General features: G+C 38.8%; 1 long non-coding RNA gene across 1 annotated transcript; it reads left to right on the forward strand.

The window, feature by feature from the left end:
- The first annotated feature begins 3,145 nt into the window (after nt 1-3,145).
- Nucleotides 3,146-4,923, forward strand: LOC109052417. Its single transcript, XR_006159448.1, has 5 exons — nt 3,146-3,374; nt 3,452-3,682; nt 3,795-3,922; nt 4,017-4,123; nt 4,222-4,923. It is a non-coding gene; the product is annotated as an uncharacterized LOC109052417 (long non-coding RNA).
- Nucleotides 4,924-17,624: the final 12,701 nt, after the last annotated feature.

The raw sequence follows: 17,624 nt of genomic DNA on the forward strand, positions 1-17,624 counted from the left end.
ACTTGACATTATAAGGCAGGGGTGTAGCTGTCAGGTGATGTGACCCTCAACAGCCAAACAAATTATGTACATAATGTACAAAGCAAGTACATTCATGTTCATATAATAAATTCTATATAGAATACTAATTGCCATGTTGAGAGCACCCTAATGGCAATTTTGGGAACATGCCATGATAGCTTTACAGGCTAACTCTAACCCTAATATAAAAATAACTGCAGGACTTGGGACTTTGAGACCACTGTGGACATCTATACTTTATTTATGAAATAAAGACATCTTATTCACAATATTTCAGTTACATTACACTTAACTTTTTTGTGGACAAACAGTTGGACAAAAAAAAAAAAAAAGTATTTTAAAAAAATTATTGGAACACACTGCCTTAACCTATATAACCAATTATATAACGATTTGAACATTAAATGATAAAATATACATTAATGTCTAGTTCCTTAAAACACTGGCAAGTTGTCCCTATTTAAAAAAAAAAAAAAACCCTTAAAATAGACAATTCTCTTCTTTCAGCAAATCTCACCTGCATAGATTCTGGAGAGGTCGAGCAACTGTCCTCCCTGCTCTCTGTCAGTCACGTGACCAAGTGAAGAACAGCTGTAATGAATTACTTGTATTACATAACTTGTAATGAAGTTCTAAAATATTAAAGTATTCAGCGCAAACTTTGCTGTCCATATTTACATTTACTCATTTTTGTCCACGGTGACTTAGGACAGCACATAACACACTGGATCCAGCGCGAGGTCACAGTGGCTACGTTTACATGCACCCAAATAATCCGTTTGTAATCGACTGACGGCTCATTCAGATTTTTAAAACGTTCATATAGACACCTTAATCGATCCGATTGAGCTTGATCGGAATGAAATTTCAATCGGATTGAAGAGCTGGTTTATTCCTTTTCTAATACAAGAGAGCGTGAATGTAAACACTCGATCGGATTGAACCATGAAAAACTGAAAGTTCTGCGCATGTGCTATGATGCAGAAATAATGTAATTGTCACAAATCAGGGGCACAGAGAGAGGTTAGGGAGTAGACAGGGTTTACTGAATGAATTGGTTGAATGGATGAATGGTAGAAGAGTCACAGCAGTAGGAACTGTCCAATGGGCAATAGTCAGGCGGAAGTGAGTGATCACTGGGTAACTCGACACTGAGACAACAGCCAGGAGACTACGAGGACAACGAGGGAGAAACACAGGAGGATCATCAGAGGTTCTGGAGACAGAGTAAGCACAGGTTAGTTTGCAAGGGGTCTGGAAGCAGTTCAGTTCGGTAATTAGACTGGCAGGTCTGAGCGCAGGAAAATACAGTTGATGCATTCAGCAAATTGATTTTGTTATGGGCGATTGCCCTTGTTGGGAAACCAAATACTAAATCGCCGATTTGTTGCCATCTCTATTCATGTCACCCATCCGCATATGTACAAGTGTCTTCAAGTTCCCGTGAGCAAAAACGCCTGTCTGGTCAGGTTTGGTGAGGCTTATTTTCTCCAAACTGCCCAAATACAACCGAGACTGTGATAAATGAAAGATGTTAACAATAAATGTGACAACGATTCCTATTTCAAAGAGAGTGCGTGCAGACGAGGAGTTAATGAGCCCGCGGGATTTATACTTTCGCTTGTCTCCGCTCCGCGAGCCTCCGCTGACTGCGCGCGCACCTTCCCAAACGGACAAGGCTTTTTTCAGTGAACCGTGTATACACCGGACGCGACACCGCGTCGCAACAGGTTTGTCTAGTGTCTACCCAGGACATTTGAACTCTGTCAGTACCTCATAAATAGGATGGGGCAGTTTACTGTCAGGGACACGGCATGAAAAGGTGCGTTTCTGGACTGTTCACGTAAGCGCACAAACCCGTAAATTGAAAGTTCGCGGCAGTTTCCGTGCATGTGTTGTCATGCCACTGGGGTTGAGATACGCTGTGCTGCATCCACTCACAGCAGCCACACTCTTTTTATTTATTATTTTCTCGCAGCCTCACTAAGTTGCAGGGTTGTCAGCTGTTCCGTATAATACGGAATCGTCCCGTATTTAAGGCATCAAAGAAGCATCCCGTATAAAAGATATAGCCTACGGAACGTAGTTTGTCCCTTATTTGCAAGCGAAATTATATCGCTTCACAGCGAGCGGGACTTAACGGCAATTCCCTTCCGCCATCCGCGATTTGATTTTGCCAAATCAGTTTGGGTGAATGCAAACAACTTATTGATCATGAGCCCAACATCCAGCAAGGCAGGAAAACATTCAATCTACCCGAGGGAAGAAGTCTTTCATTGTAAATTAATACTATAGAAAAAAAAAAAAATACACTACAATAAAAAAAAAATTAAATTTTATTCTTAAAATAAAACTAGACCCAAGTACAAATCCAAAGACCAGAAGTAGCTCAATCTCTAAGCTTTCTTAAATTAAAAAAATATGCATTTTAATTCATTCATAGGCTATATGATTGCAATCAAATTTTAGGATAAAAAAAAAATTATGCTTCATTGACTGATGCTTTATTGACGTTCATTATGCTTTCAAATTTCATGCCATTTGTATGTATGTAATTTCACAGTATTTTCACCTCCTAAATTAAGACACTACTTATGCAGTCATTTTTTTATTTTATTATTATTATTATTATTTTTTAGAATAGGTAATTGTAGGTTAAGCAAAACAAATGTAATTATTTCCGAGAACTTTTAGGCAGACATTATGGTACAAATATTTGAGCTTCCCTTATTCTGTCCCTTATTTTATTATAAAGAATCACAATTGTCCCTTATTTTCCATTTCTGAAGTCAATTTTCATCCTTAATTAATACAAAATTATCTTTTAACTCCCCCGACAAGAGGCACCTTGCAAAAAAAAACAAACAAAAAAAATGTCAGTTGTTGAATTTATGTGAGCAAAAATACAATGAATCACAAGGCTGTAGGGAACAGTTCACTATGCAGATGTAGGCCTACATACTGAGGTTTTAATAACATTATTTGAATAGGCCTATAGTCAGTTGTGAACTAAAGCGGGCCAGTCCAAGTTTCTGTTCTTCTTTGACTATAAAATATGCTGATGATGCCCAGAACAAACTGTGAAACCAACAACACCAAAATCATGTGACAATATTCTTCTTGTATAAGCAGACAGGTTATGACACGCTGCTATACTTTGTCCATTTTCAGCTCACCTGCTTAGAGTAAAGTCCTAAAAAGTCTACACATTAAAAACGCACCGCTTCCATCATTTATACGACTGAGGGAAAGCCACTCAAAAATGTCTGAGAGTATTTATGGCAATGTAAATCCTGACAGAACATGGGATATGGACAGACGCACCAAGGCAAACCATACACCTCAACACACAGGTAAAATACAAGCAAACTTTAATTTTATTGGGTTGTAGAAATGAAGAAACAGTTATCTTTATACCTGTCACTTTCAGGAAGTGATTGAGTGCAGATCAGAAGCTCCAGAGCAGCTGCAGTGTGTTTGTTGCTGCTGTGTGTTTTTCTGCTGACTGCAGTCATAGTGCTGTGTGTCCACGTCCATACAAAGAACACAAACCACAGAGAAGAGACACACAAACTACTAACCAAGATTGACAGCCTCACAGAACAGAGTGACCTGCTCAATCAAGAGAGAAATAAACTGCAGAAGATTCTCAATGAAACAGGTGACCTTTGAACTGCAACTAAGCAATATGCTGTTACTAAAAACAAGTTTCATCATTCACTGTACTCTAGGTGGGAATAATGAGCTAATAACTGAACTAGCTGTGTTTACAGATGGATGGTTACACTCTAACTTCAGCTTTTACTTCATGTCCTCAATGAAGAAGAGCTGGAATGAGAGCAGAAGATACTGTACAGAGAGAGGAGCAGATCTGATCATCATAAACAACAGAGAGAAACAAGTGAGTGAGAGATACTGTGTGTGTTTGTGGTGTCAGATGAAATGTGTCCATTGTCGGTTCATGATATAAACATGTAATTGCTTAATCTATTTAGGATTTTGTTACAAAAATTACTGATAAAAGAGAATTCTGGATTGGTGTGACTGACATCGTGGAAGAGGGCACATGGAAATGGGTTGATGGCACCAGCGTGACCTCTGGGTGAGAAACTGATTATTAAGTAATAAATGATTCTCACAGTCAGGATCATATCACGCAGAAAGCAGCTCTAAACATCTAATGATAATCTGCTGTTGCAGGTTCTGGGCATCCAGTGGACACATAAGAGAGCCAAATGGAGAAACACTAGAGAATTGTGCTGTGACTTATTTAAAAAAGAACCCTGAATTAATAGGGTGGATTGATGTTAATTGCAATGATGCTTATCAATGGATCTGTGAGAAGAGTTTTTGGCCCTAAGAACAGCACACACTTGTTTCACAGGGTTTTAATTTTTTTGTTTTTGTGTGTTTAGCTCAAATAAGATGTTAAGTTAAAATTGTTGTTTAATGATTTTTTTTTTTCATTTGCTTGTTTCTTCAAGTTTTAGTTTTAGCTAATGATAATAACCCTGTTATAGCCCTGACAAAACACATTTTAACCAGCAAATCAAGGTCTTCGGGATCACTAGAAGATTCTAGGCAGGTGAGTTACAGCTCACGTCTTCAGGACTGAACACTCCTGGTCTAGAAGTAATACCTGTTTAGGCCAATACATGTATTCATTTGTAGTCACTTAATGAAAACTGTTGTATTTTGCTGCTACAACAACAATAACAACAAAAAACTATTCATACTATTCAACTATTCCTACATATGTGGCTTACCATTATTTAGATGTTTGCTTTTTTGAAAGCTAAACCCCAGATTGCTTTACTTTATTTATATTTAGCATGCTGTTTACATTTTACAATTATGTTATTTTCATTATTAAAGATGATGAATGGCTCCACATCACTAGTCATTGTCAGTCCTGTAGCTCCAGTAAGAATTTGAAGGGTTTCTTAAGAATCAAAAACACATCTGTAGAGGATTTGATCTCTTGCAGCACACTGTGACCTGCTTTAGAGACATGATTAAATACATGGAATAACAGAGGAATTGAAGCTCCAGAGCAGCTACAGTGAGTTTGTTGTGTTCCTCTCATGCAATGGTGTGAATAAATGTTGTGAATTTTAATTTCATGCAGACTTTAAAAGTCACACAGAAAGAAGTCACTTACTCTAGTTCTGTTAAAGCAAAACATTTCTTTTAGCTTCTTTAAGAGTCGCATATCATGTGACTTGGGGCTTCACACACTGTCCTCAGATCAGTGAAACCACAAGGTGACCACTACAATGCCCTTTAAAAAGAATTATTATTTTTTTCCCCGTTGTTGAAAGGATATCAAATGCGCTAATACAATGACATACTTTTCCACCCACTGGCCTCACCTACTAAAATTAGAGTCAAAAAGCAGAGGACTACAAAAACACACAGACCATCCACCATTTACATGATGGAAACCATGGGAACAAAAATGTTTCAGCCTACTTATGGCAAATAAACACTGATGGAGCATGGGATATGGACAGACGCAACAAGAGAAACCAAACACCATGACACAAACACAAGCAACACAAACTTTAGGAGACTGAGAAAATGATTAAAATTTAGTTTAGGGATCAATTCTCAATATTAACTAGGTCTTTATTGGCATGCAGCTGTTACCTTAATATTACTAACTACCTAACTAATTATTAATAAGCAGTGAATTAGGAGTTTATTGAGGCAGAATTCATAGTTAATATTTACATCACATTTAGGGCATTTAACAGAAGCTTTTATCCAAAGTGACTTATAAATGACTAAAACAGAAAAAATAAAAAACCAACAAAACATCAACAATATTTAAATAAATTAAAAAGAATCAGTTAACCTGACGCAGTAATAGTTCAAAGTGAGAACTGGTCCCCAAACTAATGTATGACCAAAAAAACATTTATATTTATATCTGTCATATGGAAGTGATTCAGTAAAGATCAGAAGCTCCAGAGCAGCTGTAAATACTGGATGGTTACACTCTAACCTCACTTTTACTTCATTTCCTCATTGAAGAAGAGCTGGACTGAAAGCAGAAGTTACTATACAGAGAGAGGAGCAGATCTGATCATTCAGTTCAATTCAATTCAATTCAAGTTTATTTGTATAGCGCTTTTAACGATACAAATCATTGCAAAGCAACTTTACAGAAAAATAAGTTTCTACAATATTTAGGAGTAGCTTATCAGTGTTGACTGTCAGTTTATGTGCATATGGCAGAAATGTTCAGAAAAATCAATAAAAGATGTAAACAAACAGACGATTAACACTATTAACAGCAATTATGCAATCAAACTTATAGCAAAACGTGGTAGTTCTGTATGTTGTCTCTGGGTTAGCATCATCTGAGGCCCTCTGAGGGGCTGGCATCATCTCTTCTCAGGTGTTCTGGATCCAGACTGGAGCTTGTGGAAATCCCGTGGCAAAACAGAGAAACAAATACAGACATAATTAGCATAGCTGCTGTTCCAGCCAAGTAAAATTAATTAGTTTAACCCAAGCTAAAGAGTAATAATGCGCATTCAATCAGATATAACATCATAAACAACAGAGAGAAACAAGTGAGTAAAAGAGGGTGGAATAAAAAAGTAGGTGTTTTTGGAAGTTGCATGTCTGGTTTATTCTTTTGGGAGTTTGCAAAAAAAAAAAAAGATTTCTCATGGCAATGAATTCTGGATTGGTTTGACTGACAGTTGATGTGGAGGGCGCATGGAAATGGGTTGATGGTGGTGGGGGGGGTCTGTCTGGGTGAGAAATCACTGAACTGATTATTATTTAATAATGATAATAATGATGATAATAATAATAATAATAATAATGCTAATAATAATAATAATAACAACTATGCTAATTTTAGATGACCTATTAGATGTATTAAATTATAAAACTCTTTATAATCTATAATAACATTTATTAACAACTTATTTCATATTTTCTTTAAACCTTCTTGTATTAAGACAAGCACCTGTAATTTTGGCCAAATTAAAGATACGTTGTGTGTGAATTTGCACATTAATATAATGTAAGCATCATTAATGACCCCCTGTGTTTGATAATAATACTACTACTAATAATAACTATAATAATGATAATAATAATAATAATAATAATAATAATAATAATAATAATAATAATAATAATAAAATATTAATTAGTGAAATGAAAGAATGATTTAATAAAAAATGAGAAGGATTAGTAATTGTATCTAATAGTATCTAAGACCTCAAAACACTTTATTTACTGGTATAGTATTGCATGATATGTAGATTACATTTAACGGGGTCATATGATGCTGCTAAAAAGAACATCATTTTGCGTATTTGGTGTAATGCAATGTGTTTATGCGGTTCGAAAAACACATTTTCCATATAATGTACATTATTGTTTCTTCTCTATGCCCTGCCTTTCTGAAACGCATCGAACTAAAAAAATCTAATCCTAATGAAAAGAAATATAATCTAAAAAAAAAAAACATAAAAGTTATTTGTGATTGGCTGAATGCCTCAAGCGTGTGACGGAATGGCGCTACTGGGCATGCACACATCAATACATCATAATTTTTGTCACACTGAACAACAAAAATTACTATTTTTTATTATTGTAAGGGGTAGGTTTAGGGTTGGGGTAGGTGTAGATGTGTTTTATTAATGATCTAATAGGTGGAAAACTATATTTCATTTTTAGTTTTCGGTCGGAGCTGTAGTCTCCCAGGCCAGCAGCATGAGACTCAGTCCAGCTGCTCTGCTCGTGCACATCCCATCATCGGTTCTCTTTTAGCAGTTCATTCAATGTACTGTTAGGAGTAACTGAATAACTTGGGATATTGGTTTATTTCGCATCAGAAGGAGTGTAAGGCACATTTATAAACCTAAATAATTTAAGTAATTTGTGGATTAGTGCATACTGGAGACACAAACCGTTTCAAACGATTCAGTTCGATTTGGTGAACTGGTTCGACCGGTTCACTAAGAAGATCCGGTTAAATAGACAGATTTGTTCGCGATCCGGCATCACTAGACGAGACAAAACAAATAAAACCCATTACAAACGAGCCATTTGTTGCATCCAATGGGGACATAATTACTCATAATAATGACTTGTACTGTCCTTTTACACGTTGCGTAAACATAAAACCATGTCTGCATTTGTGATCTGAGAAACAACAAACAACAAGCCTACTCTACTGCTCAAAACTCACATTTGAATCATCATTGGCAAATTATTTAAATATTAAAAAAACATACTTACAGGCTGTGAGTCAGAGGTGTCAGACTGTCCTTGGAAAGTTTGAACTGCCCATCTTTATAGAAACAGCTGATGTGCCACAGACACATTGCAGGCTACTGGTTCAGGAAACAGTCCTCATCCTCCATAAAATGCGCAGCACACGTTTGAATATTTGGGTTGAACTGTTCTGGAGCAGTGCTGAAAAACAAAAAAATCTTCCCACATAGTGACGTAAAGATGTGGGGGCATGTTAGAACGAGCTGTTTTAGGGGTGTGTGGTTGACTCTTAACTTTTATAAAGAATATCTCTTTGGATTTGAGAATTTAGTCTTTGCAACTTTACAGATCTTCTTTATAGTTCTAATTGAACTATGACCTAATCCTGGCTTAGTCTAAGCCCTATCTGTGAAACCAGGCCTACGTGTGTCTGGAGTGCTGTTGATCTTGTTGTGGAAGTATGAAGATTTGGCAATATGGACTTCAGCAGAAAAAGATGAAAGCGAAGACTTATACATACTCAGGTCTGATGGATCTTTTGATTTGCCCCATTTTCACTCTTCTGCCATGAGTTTGGTCTGATGCTCAGGAAGAACATCGGATAACCAGGGGTGAGAAGTCGCAGCCCATGCTGGCCTGGAGGAGAGAGGACAAATATGGTCTAGACAAGAGGTTAAACACAAAAAATCCCACCATGAAACAAGGGCACCACTAACAAACATTGTCACCACTCAGCCGTTTGAACTTGTGTCAATTGATTTTCTACACCTTGATAAATGTAGGTGAGGCTACGAGTATATTCTCGTAATTACAGTAGGTAGAATAGGCGGTGATTGACAAAAGAGGCCTGATCCAGTAGTCTGGGATCAACTGTTAATGTCTCGACTCATTTTCATATGAGTAAATGTTCTCACTCAGGAAACATTGCAGCATCGCTCCTGTGATTATTTCTCCCTGTTCATATCATATCACTGGAATGATTATAATGCATTTCTAAAATGGGTTTGAATGTTAAGAGTATGTGTTGGTAGTCGTTGAATGAGAAAGGGTAAAGTTTCACCAAGTGTGTTAAAGGGGTCATATGATGCTGCTAAAAAGAACATTATTTTGTGTATTTGGTGTAATGAAATGTGTTAATGCGGTTTAAGGTTAAAAAAACACATTATTTTCCACATACTGTACATTATTGTTTCTCCTCTATGCCCTGCCTTCTGAAATGCGTCAATTTTTACAAGGCTCATCACTTTGAAAAGTGAGGTGTGCTGTGATTGGCCAGCTATCCAGAACGTTGTGATTGGCTGAATGCCTCAAGCGTGTGATGGAAATGTTACGCCTCCTAACATATTGTGATGCCTTGTCCGGCCGGAGCGACGAGACATAAACATAAAACCCATTGTAAACATGATATAAACATGATTTCTAGTCGTGTCTTCTTTTGGAAGGCAAAAACAAAGTAGTTTCGCTTTCTCAACGAAACAGCGTCACATACCGCAGCCTTGAGTGAGCAGAGGCCAGAGGCCTAGAGTGAGCCGATGCGGGTGGCTTGAGAATGGTGCGGCAGGTGCATTCTACGAAGGAGCGTACCTTAGGCTTGCAGCAACCACGTGTGACGACCCTGGGCTGGACTCTGCTTCGTCCACGGTGAAAGCCTATTCAATGATCCACAGTGCAAAGTTGATGTATTTCCTCAGCAACAAGCATGGATCAGCCCCAGGCATGATGAAGGGGATATCGCCCTCTTTTGGAAGGCCAAACAAAGTAGTTTCTCTTTCACAGTGAAACACACAGCGTCTATATGACATGGCGGCGGCGGCAATAACAATACTACAACGAGAATAAAAGGTACACATTCTTTCTTTGTGTGAACATCTGGGTGGCGTTATGCAAATCTTCCCACATACTGACATATATATATGGGGGCGTGTTAGAACTAGCCGTTTGGGTGGGGGGGGGGGGTGAACATGGATTTTGTATCATATTTTATATTGTTTATTTTGTACCTGTATGAAGTTTTTGAGAGTATACTTAATCACATTAATATTTTATTTACTATTAGTGGGAAAGAGAATGAGAAGTGTTTCAAGGAAAGTTTGTATGTGTGTTATAGGTTAATATATTTGCAATACAAAAGGAGTATACACTACTGTAACTGATCGATTGTGAATATGAGTTGTATAGTGTGTTTGATATATGAGTAAATGTTCTCACTCAGGAAACATAGCAGCATCACTTGTGTGATTAATTCTCCCTGTTTTCTCAGGGCGTTACATCTGTCAGGGTTCAGGTAGAGGGATGAGGCAAGGACTCAATGATGCAGAGAGAAGGGCTCTTTAATAATAAAAAATAAGATAAACAAACAAAAACTACCCCGTAGGGGAAACAGACAAAACTTGACTGGCAAGGCAAGGCAAGGCACGAGAAACACAGACAAATATTTGACGACGAACTAACAACCAGACTGCAAACACAATGAGAATAAATAGGGAGCTAATGAGGAGGGTAACGAGGGAACACATGTGGGGAAAATTACATCAATAATCAGGTAACAAGATGGGTGGGGTCAAGACAATTGACGAGGACACATGGCACATAGGAACAAAGACAAAAGCCATGTGCTTACACAAAACAAAAAAAACACAAGCACATGGCCAGCAAACCAATCACAAGCCATGTGCTTGAACTAGACACAAACACGCAGCTAATGAGCAAACTCATCAGCCGCGTGTTCACACAAGACAGCACGCAGCCAGCGAAAACCAAGCTGCGTGCAACAATACAAAACACTGGAGACCGCACGCTCCCACAACAAGACAGAACATGGAACGCGAGTGTCCGGTCCCCGACACGAAACCGAAACTCAGCAAGACATGAGTGCCGGGATCCGAACACCACGCTCCAACATGAAACAGGACACGCAGACGAGAGCACACGGCTTGAGCAGTCTCGAAGCCGCACACTCACATTAAAACAATGACATGACGTGAGTGTCAGGGCTCTTTCACAAAACCATGAATGACACTAGACAGAAGTGACAGAACCCTGACAACATCAGGGTAGCTTACAGTGTAAAATGTGTTGGTTTTCAGGTAAACCAGGAAAAGATCTGGATGCCAAAGTAGTTGAAAGCATTCAGTCTTTGCTGTCTCATCCCATGGTAGCAGAATTGAAGGCAAATTCAACCACTGCATCAACGTACTCATCAAACCTGATCAACGCGTTGAATAGCATCACCAAATCAACCTCCTGCAGTCCAGCCACAAGCAAGGCACTAAAACTATCAGCAGTGACCACTGAAAACCTCAAAAAGGCTTTTCTAGATCACTGCTTGGAAATGAAGACTCTCAAGACACCTTGATTATATGTTTTATGGTAAATCATTTTACAATGTGCCATAACAAAAATCTAATTTTTGCTCATTGCATGTTTTCTCTGTTATACAGGAAGACGCTCGATGGAAATTTCAAGGCAACCAGAAATTTAAGGGATGGACTGGAGTTCAAAAAAGTTCATTCTCAGCTCTGCAAATTTGACCGTTTCCAGCAGAGTGTGAACAAAATCTGGGACGACAAGCAAGCCTCCACTGATGAGACACATGGACTGTGCATCGCACGGACGGCCCATTTATACCAACAGGTCAGTATGAAATAGACAAAATGGAAATAAAGCATTAATACTGAGTATAACACTAGTTTGTCATGTTTTAGTAAACAACATTAATAAAATGACAGATGTAAATAATAATATAAAACATGTTGTTGTCCTGCCTACAGGTGAATGCAGTGCATGGCCTATATCTGACAGGCATATCATTTGTGCAAAGGCATGTATCACTGCCTCTGCTCACTGTGACACCCATGCGGTTTAGCTCCAATTTGTGTCCATCTCCTCCTCGGGAACCGCAAACTGCACCCAGCAGAGCCAATCCAGCGCATCATCCTCAAATCTACCCCAGAGCTCTGCACCGTACGACCAGAGTAGTTGATACCATTCAGCAACTGTCAACTTTGATTGATGGCTTTGACCTTTGTGACCTTTCCCCTCCCCCCACGTAGCCCACCCACGTTGTGTTTCCCCCGTGACCTATCCAGATGTGACCCCGTGACCTGTTAATGATATCCAGATGTGAAAACTGGCATATGTGAAATTCCGACGTTGATCTTTGACCTCCTGGGATGACATATGATGTTTGTTCAGATGTTTGACTGTTTCAGAGAGGTGACAGGTGATGAATGAACTGGTGTGGAATGCTTTTGAAGATTTTATGTTCCGTCCAGAGGAATGTTTTTGTAGATTTTAATGGTCTGTTCCGACATCCGGGAGGTTCGCCCCATCTGGTGTCACTTTCCATCCAAATCAATGCATATATAAATACACACACTCTATTCTATATAACATAAAAAAATAGGCTTCTCTCTCACTCTATGGGAGATGTGAGAAAGATATTGGCTTTAATATAAATAAACAAATTTAAACACTTTGTTTGCACACACACGCACACACACACACATATAATCTGATGGTTGTATAAAATAATTTAAATAAAATAAGTAACATGACTATTAATAAATTGGGGATAAAACAATAAAAAAAAAAAAATTAAAAAAAAAAAATTACCCTTACATTTTTAAAGAAAAAAGTCTTTCTCCTTACACAGATATGACTTTTCTTCAAATGAAATGTTTAAGTTGGAAACGCTCTCTTTCTCCTCCCTCTCTCACCCTCTCTCTCTCTCTCTTTCATGCATGCATGCGCATTCAATCACCCCCAAGTCTTATCCTCCTCTTTTAAATGAAAATAAATAAATAAATTATGTGATCGCACATGATATAAAACAAATCAAAACATCTACGCTAGTTTTTGTCATCACTAAAAATATAAAAACATAGTACATTTTACCAGGATCGGGAAAAAATATATATTTTAACAGGCCAAACAATAAGGGCTATTCGGGGGCAGCCGACATGTCCGGACATGTCAAATGTCCATGTTTTATAGAGGCTTCACATTGACATAATGCAATTCACATATATTTTTTATAACTTTTTCACAAAACAAATTGTTGCAAAGCAGTTTCTACATTATATTTAGAACCTTTTATATTCATATTTACATTATATTAATGATTTTTTATATGGTATCATCACCTAAACCTACCATCACAGTAAACATTCTAAATGTTTCTATTTTGATAAACATCTTGTAGTATAACTTATCATTTTAAAAAGCCGTATAATTATTTCTTTTTACTGTACACATACCATCACATCACTGTAATGTAAACATTACAGGCTAAAAGATATTTATGCCCATTTTAAAGAATATGACAGCATGTTACTAAAGCAAACCATTTTTAAACAACAACTCAACATTTAAGTTTATTGATCTTATAAAACACATTTTAAATAAAAATTTTAGTTTTTCACTATGCATAAACGTTGTTTCCACAAAAACTTAAACATGTACAATCATGTCAAAATATATCCAGTGCACCAGTCATTATACATAACATACTTTATAAAAATAAACATTATTATTGTTTCATTTGTCAATAAAAATGCTTTACATTATTAAGCCAATGACATTCATACCCTTAAGTAAAATGTTTACAAAATGTACATAAATTGGAAAATTAAATCCTGCTTTGAGCTCTTCTCACTAACTGAAGTGAATAGCCAGTCTGAGGCGGTCATGCTGACACACACTCATGCACGCACACACACACACGCACACGCACACACACGCATGCACACACACACACACTCACACGCACACACGTTGTTGGTTTTTATGTTTAAGGGGACGCACTATAGGAGTAATAATTTTGCACTGTACAAACATTTACCCTTCACACAAAAATTTCTGCATATTTAATTTTTTTGATAAAATATTCTTTATTTAAATGGCTCTAATTTCGAGGTTGAAGAAATAAAGGATAATATAATTCATTTTCATCTAGACCCCACTGAAACCTCTCCAACTCACCCCATGCCGGGACCCTCCACATTCCTGGCCAATGGTTCTGACCACCCATCGCCTTGGGTGCTTTCCAGTACTCGGGGAGGGACTTCATACAGTGCTGACCTGGGGTCCAAAATTTATTACCCCGCATTACAGTCTGTCAGGTCAGCTCTAAAGGCTGCTCCCCTTCCGCTACCTCCAGCCATCCCAGTCCTTGACCCCAAATTGCCGGCCTCTGCCTCTAATGCAGGCCCGCTGGTTGCCTCCGCCCCACTCACCCCAACCCAAGAAAGGGGTATGAGGAAAAAAAGACTGTACTCCGCCCTCATCCTCCCCCCTGTTCCCCAGTGCAGCCCAGGGAGTGCTCCTGATCTCCAGTGCAGCCCAGGGAGGGCTCCTGATCCCCAGTTCAGCCCAGTGAGGGCTCCTGATCCCCCGTTCAGCCCAGGGAGGGCTCCGGTTTCCCCATTAAGCCCAGGAAGGGCTCCTGTAAAGCTATCATGGCATGTTCCCAAATTTGCAATTAGGGAGCTCTAAACACTTCTATATAGAATTTATTATATGAATATGAATGTACTTGCTTAGTACATTATGTACATAATTTGTTTGGCTGTTGAGGGTCACCTCACCTGACAGCTACGCCCCTGCCTCATAATGTGTTACAAGTTCACTGTTCAAATCAAAATATTGCCACACTGCCCTCTGCAGGACAAAGACTCAAAATGTTCTTGACCAGAGATGGCCAAATTTCACTTTATATGTTAATAATCATGTATACGTTTCAAATAAAAAAAAATAAGACTCTTAATGATCCATATGCTCCGGAACTACTCTGCGGATAATGTTCAGGATGCAAAGTCTTCTAAATATGAGCTGTTCTGTACAATGAAAAATGATAAAAAAATATTAGAGAAGGTCCTAATCATTCATTGACTGTCTAGCACATCAATGCCTTTATAGTGTCTTCAAATGAAAAAGTGTGCCTATACTTTGAATGAAATACAGCCGTCAAGAACTTTACTGTGACTGACTTAAAGGTTGAGAAGAATAAAGATCATGAATATACTAGTTACATCAAAGCAGAAAATATGAGCATCTAGCCTGGACATTGTAGCCAATCAAAATGTTACTTACATATACTTGCAAAATTAACACAGCATGAATATTCATGCATGATTTCAATGACTTGAGACACTTCTTTTCTCACACAAACAAGAGATAATGAGACCTACAATTATTAATATCAAGAGTAAAAATAAAGTGAGTCTAAACAACTGAAACTGGAATATAGTTACATCTTGTCTAAATGTGTTTCTCAAAAGCGCCAGCAGATGGCAATATTAAACATGCCTTGTCAGAAACAAAAGTTGAGCGTTATCAGACTACACACTACACATTATACACATTTTGATAGAATTTTCCCAGATGTACACATGCTTTATTATTTTTATTTTAAGGTTTATAATCCACTGACATAAGAATTGGAATATAATTATTTTTATTACAGACCATACAACACAAATATCTACTCAGTGATGCGCTTCTAAGGATGACTGAACTGAGGTTCAGCGATAATTCAGAATAATGTCAATAAATTCAAAAAATGCCTGCTTTTGCTAAATGAATTAATGTACATACACTGAACAAAATGATAAACGCAATTTATGTACCAAAAGGCCTAATTTTTCATGAGCTGAACTCAAAGATCTTAGACTTTTTCTATGTACACAAAAGGCCTATTTCTCTCATATTGTTCACAAACCTGTCTAAATCTGAGTTAGTGAACACTCCTCCTTTGCCGAGATAATCCATCCACCTCACAGGTGTGGCATATCAAGATGCTGATTAGACTGCATGATTATTGCACAGGTGTGCCTTAGGCTGGCCACAATAAAAGGCCACTCTAAAATGAGCAGTTTTACTGTATTGGGAGGTCCAGGGGTTCCAAGAACCAGTCAGTATCTGGTGTGACCACCATTTGCCTGATCACGTTGTTGATTGTGGCCTGTGGAATTTTAGTCCACTCCTCTTCAATGGCTGTGCGAAGTTGCTGGATATTGGCAGGAACTGGAACATGCTGTCGTATACGCCGATCCAGAGCATCCCAAACATGCTCAATGGGTGACATGTCCAGTGAGTATACTGGCCATGCAAGAACTGGGATGTTTTCAGCTTCCAGGAATTGTGTACAGATCCTTGCAACATGGGGCCGTGCATTATCATGCTGCAACACGAGGTGATGGTCATGGATGAATGGCACAACAATGGGCCTCAGGATCGCGTCACAGTATCTCTGTGCATTTAAAATGCCATCAATAAAATGCACCTGTGTTCATTGTCCATAACATATGCCTGCCCATACCATAACCCCACCGCCACCATGGGCCACTTGATCCACAACTTTGACATCAGCAAACCGCTCACCCACATGACGGCATACACGCTGTCTGCCATCTGCCCTGTACAGTGAAAACATCTCAGGTTACGAATGTAACCATGGTTCACTGAGTAGGGAACGAGACACTGCGTCCTCTAGGGGTCGCTTTGGGGAACACCTCGTCGTGACCCGTGTCTGAAGCATACATTGAAAAAACCCCAACAAGTTGGCCGGCGACAGCCTCTGACGTCACTACCAGCGTGACTATAAACAAGCACCAGGAGAACACGTCATTCACTTCTTCATCTGAAGCTTGCGTCCGAAGCATGGCAGGGAGCTAGAGGACGCAGTGTCTCGTTCCCTACTCAGGGAACCATGGTGACATTCATAACCTGAGATGTTCCCTTTCAAGGGAACTTCAAACTGCATCCTCTAGGGGTCACTATGGGGTACAGTATACCCACGCCGCCATGCTGAGGGGAGTGCAGGCCAGAATCATGGCGAACACTAAGTATCAACTCTACCATTTCCATGGGAGTTGCCCCTGGGACGTTTAGATGGCTGTCTGTGACAGTGCCCCTTATGGCCAAAGGCCTAAGCTATATACCCAACATAATTGTTAGGGCCTCGGCCCGGAGTAGAGCTGAAGGCTTAGAATCAGGAAAGATTCCTTTAAAGGGATACGGCTAAGAACCTAGCATTTTATACTAAGTCTTGCCTGTCACACAGGGACTACCACTTGCTCTCACAAAAGCTTGCTGAAGGAGCTGTCTCAACAGATCTCCAGTAGCAACACCCTGTTTAGATAGGTGGAGTGGCGCCCAAGATGAACGGGGCTTTTACCAACTCAAAAAAGGGCACGAAGCAACCGTGCGAAGCCCTCACCATACAGGATTTTAGAAAGAACGCAGAACACTAGCATGCGAACTTGCCACAGTGTGGATTTCAGAAAGTGTACAAAGTCTTCACGTGCACACTTACCATAGCATGAATTTTCAAATACTGTTCTAAGGAAGGGCTCTCG

The sequence above is a fragment of the Cyprinus carpio genome, unplaced genomic scaffold (assembly GCF_018340385.1).
Source record: "Cyprinus carpio isolate SPL01 unplaced genomic scaffold, ASM1834038v1 S000006540, whole genome shotgun sequence".
Taxonomy (NCBI): Eukaryota; Metazoa; Chordata; class Actinopteri; order Cypriniformes; family Cyprinidae; genus Cyprinus; species Cyprinus carpio.